Source organism: Phyllobates terribilis, unplaced genomic scaffold (assembly GCF_046119375.1).
Source record: "Phyllobates terribilis strain yellow unplaced genomic scaffold, ASM4611937v1 Scaffold_5195__1_contigs__length_53573, whole genome shotgun sequence".
Classification (NCBI taxonomy): domain Eukaryota; kingdom Metazoa; phylum Chordata; class Amphibia; order Anura; family Dendrobatidae; genus Phyllobates; species Phyllobates terribilis.
In genome coordinates this window covers 49,215-53,574 of record NW_027367943.1, presented here as the reverse complement: position 1 = coordinate 53,574, position 4,360 = coordinate 49,215, and the positions used below count along the sequence as shown (strand labels likewise).

Here is a 4,360-nt window from a genome sequence, read left to right as displayed (position 1 = left end):
AAACTCCATCTTAGACCCCGATCAATTCCCGTAACTAATCTAGTGGCGGTTCGTTCTTTCTTATCTATTATTTTTATTCCACATTTGTCTTAATTCAATAAATCAGTTGTTATATTGAGTTGGGATAAAATATTATTTTCTTGTGTGTTGGGAACTTTAATAACCTAAAATAAATGTTATTTAGGTTGTATGCATATAGTGGATGTAGTATATATATATATGAATATATTATTACCTTAGGGTGATAGATGGACTTGTTGTGGATTGTTGTGGGTATATTATATAGTTAGAACGAGTATCCGTAGGAATTCTATGTACCTCACGAGGTCTAGTGGTTCCTTTATAACTGGTATTAGGAGGATTTTTCCTAATAGCCTTTTTGGTCATGACCATACCCTTATTCTTATATAAGTGGTGGTGCACATAGCTAGTGCCGATTATTGGGATTATTCCCTTGTTCTCATTGTGAGACATCATTAAAAGCTTCAACTGAATATCATTTTGGAAGTACGAAAGATATAAGGACTCATGTTCATAATTACAATAAATGTTCCGGACAATTAGTACAACTTGAAAAATTGTCTGTCCTCCCTGTTAAGTAAGTCATCTTTCCAATCTGAATTCGCACAACACGTATGCGGTGAGGTTGGTCGTTGACCCAATTATTCATGGGGTGTGATTTCGAAACTATTGTCCAATTATATAAAATGTTCCCACACAGTTATAATATAATATTATATTAAAACAGTTCCCGTAAGACTCAACTTTTGGAGTCTTATCTTGGTATATATATATTATTATATCTCTTCATTATTCCATGGAAGTGTCGGCGTTGCCTCGGTTATCGACCTTTTATTCTAGAAACCGTTAGGTTTAACTAGATACGACTACATAGAGCATCACATAAATCTCATTGCTAGTCTCTCGACTAACCAACCACTATTTTTTGTATCGTATGGTTGGCTGGTGTCATTCATCTCATTAGGGCACATCAGGTGGTATCTTCAAGGATTGAAGACTTCAGGGCGCATGGTAGTTGAAGATTACTTCTTTTCTTTTTCAATTTCAATAAGGTTACGATTCCTGTATGATTTAGTCTTCCGTTATATGTATTATTTCTGGGATTTGGTTTTGCATTGTAAGATAAAATTTATTATTAATATAGTGTGTGTTTGTTTTTACATTTAATGTTCTAAGCTTTAGTGAATTTGGGTCGACGATTCGGGGATACTGGCGCTAATATTCCCAAAGTAATTTAGGGGTGTTACACATCAACGCGGTCCATGTTAGAGTATCGCTCCAAGATCATGTAACTGAACTGCCTAAGGGGCTTGTTAGGAGTCATTATGAGCCTAAACCACCGCACCCCCCTGTGGAGAAAGATTTTCTAGCATTAGTAGCAAAGTGACCCACAAACTTCTTTGCCAGCTGTTTCCAAGAAATGATCGAATTAGAATGCAATAAATGGAATCAGTTTAAAGTTGGCGTGCCCAGACTAGTCGGAAACAGTTTGCAGAGAAACAAATTGTAATTAAACCACAATGCCATATTATGAGTGGATGATGCTACATGTAATACTGGATCTGATTTCCCATCATATAACTCAAAAGACGGTGGAGAAAACTTAGCTGATGGGTCTTGAATTTGGAGTCTACGGACAAAAGGATTCTTGTTCATGCGCTGGAAATGAGCATGTGCATGTTCCCGAGTGTCATCCATCATCAATCTATCTGGATGAATGGTTGGACCACTAGACTGTGATGAATGAAACCTCCATACGACATTGTTTATCTGTTGATCTCTAAGTAGGATCTATTTGTTGGTCTTGGAGACTTCTAAGATGCCCGCCCTCGAAAATATTGTCACGAGTCTTGTCCCGAGACCGAAGCCCTGATCAGCTATGTGCCGCATCCGAGAGTTCAGCAGTTCCTCGAATGTCATGTTGAGGTCAGTGTGACTGTGAACATTACTTATGTTGGCCCTTGTGCACCGCAAGCGGGTTCCGTCGCTCGGAATCTGTGCTCGAACGCGAACCCGAGCCCACACTCCCTGGACGCCACCAAGACGCGCTTGAGCCCTCCCTAGCGCCCGACATGCGCACCTCAGATAGCTTATGCCTCGATGGAGTCGTTCCCTAGATGGTCCTTGATGCTCGAACTCGAACCCGCGTCTTTCCCTCATCGTTCCGAGAACTTTCTAGGGTTAGGGCTTTTCTCGCACCCTCCTTCTCTGCCAGTTGCCTCCATGCACAGTCTCCTCAGGATTTCGATAACGCTCGACAACTTGCATGGTCCCGTTGTTTGTCCTGATTCATCTAGGAAGCGCTTCTGGGTAGAGATCCCCACCCTTATACACTCCGCCTCCAAGGTCGCGCGAGCATCTACCACCTCTCGTGTGGTTGCTGCTAGAGTGGCTTCCAACGTCGCGAGAGATGTCACATTATTATTTAATTTTGTTCAATTACTCTTATCTTTCTATCATTTTATAATTACCAAAATAATTTTATCTAATGCTATTATTGAAAATTCTTATAATTAAAGTAAAAATAATATATTCTTAACATAATTATTTATATGTTTTGCCGATTACAAGTAACCAAGATATTGTTCTACCAATTACAATACAATTAATATATCTCATAATCATTATGTAAGCTTATAGTGATAATTAAATTATTGATTATTATTATATATATACAATTTTTAATATTTTTACAGTGGTATTATGATCTTCAACATTTATTATAATCATTATATGACATTGTTTATTACTAAAATTATATTTGTTGGATACTGTTATATAATAAATATTATGATATATATTTTTTATACAAGTAGTTAATCTACTATTATGTAAGATTATCTTTTTAAAATATTATAATTTTTTCTTTTAATATATTATTTTGCATAGGCATAACTAACAAATTGGCCCATTAGCTCAGTTGGTTAGAGCGTCGTGCTAATAACGCGAAGGTCGCAGGTTCGAGACCTGCATGGGCCACAAATAACTGTCCAGTTTTTTTAACCCCACACAGAGTTACATTTTTGTGCTCACACAGAGTTACTAGGTTTACCCAAGTCAAAGAGACGTAATTTCGCCTTATTAATGATAGTTCTATGGTTTAAACTGAATCCCACCAGCTAATGAAGATCAGAGGGCTTTAAAACTGAAAGTATTCCAGGTTGGATCATATTGAAGTGACAAGCATTATGATGTGATCTTCATTATTAGATGTTGGCTTTTTAAGTATATGACTAACAGAAAAGGTGCTCACAAAATTACTATTTAGCACCTTCCGGTTACAGTGCTAATTGAAAGGCAAAAATATAATTGATGCTCATCATGACATATAGTTCTACAGCGCTCTCATCCATTATTCGTTCAAGTTTAATTAGCAAGTCTGCGTAATAATAGTATTCGGGCGGGTATGTTTCTGCATTGTAGTGTTCCCATGCTATTTCTGTAAGGCTTTGTTTATCTAGCACATATTATTGATTATAATATCATTATTTGAAATAAAAAAAATTATGTTTCCATATTTGTATAAAAAAAAGTAAAGGAGTCACAGGTGCAATCGCAGATTAGTAAACTTTGCTGGGTTGTTGCAGGGCGCTGGCTGCGGGATGAGGAACATGCAAATAGCACACCGGACTACGCTGGATTGTGGGAGGAACAACACACGTGATTGGGGGTTGCGCTGTCTGCGGGATGAGGATTGAACGCTGAGAGAGAAAGACGGTGAAGTAGGCTGCGGGATGGAGAACGAGGATGAGGCAGGCTGTAGAAACTGAAGAAGATGAGACGCCACTCGCCAGAGAGGATGACGCACAACAGACGAGCCTAAGATTTGGAGAAGAAGAGGCGGCGCGCAACAGTTAGTCTTAGATAGTTAGGGTTACAATGAAGAAGAAGAATTAGAATAAAGGGGGAAACGCGTGAATACTTCAATTCAATAGGAAATATATTTATTAGTAAATATATTTATTTTAGAACAACTAATAAAATTAACGCATTATGTTATTTTTCGGTCCGGACGGTAACATTCCGTGTCAATCCAGAACAGGACCGGAACGCGGAATTTTTAAAAAAATATGGACCACGGATTGGAGCGGATTTTCCGATCGGGGTAATTTTGTGTCGCCCTAAACAAGATTGTTGAAGTTCATGGACTTCGGAAAGTCAATACATCTCGCAAAGGGATAATCTCTTGCCTTGATGTCAAATTGTTGGGAGGAGTGTCGGATGATCTTGATAGTTCATTTGCCTGAAGCTCGCGTGCCTTCTTTCTTCTTGTCTTGCCGAGATATAAACAAGACGTGGATTGTGCTAAAAGGGGATAAAACACATATACCAACCTTTG

The 4,360-nt window shown here is 38.2% G+C and overlaps 1 non-coding gene across 1 annotated transcript; it reads left to right on the top strand.

Annotated features, from left to right (window-relative positions):
- Window positions 1-2,926: 2,926 nt before the first annotated feature.
- On the top strand, window positions 2,927-3,000 carry TRNAI-AAU (transfer RNA isoleucine (anticodon AAU)). Its single transcript has one exon. It is a non-coding gene; the product is annotated as a tRNA-Ile (tRNA).
- Window positions 3,001-4,360: the final 1,360 nt, after the last annotated feature.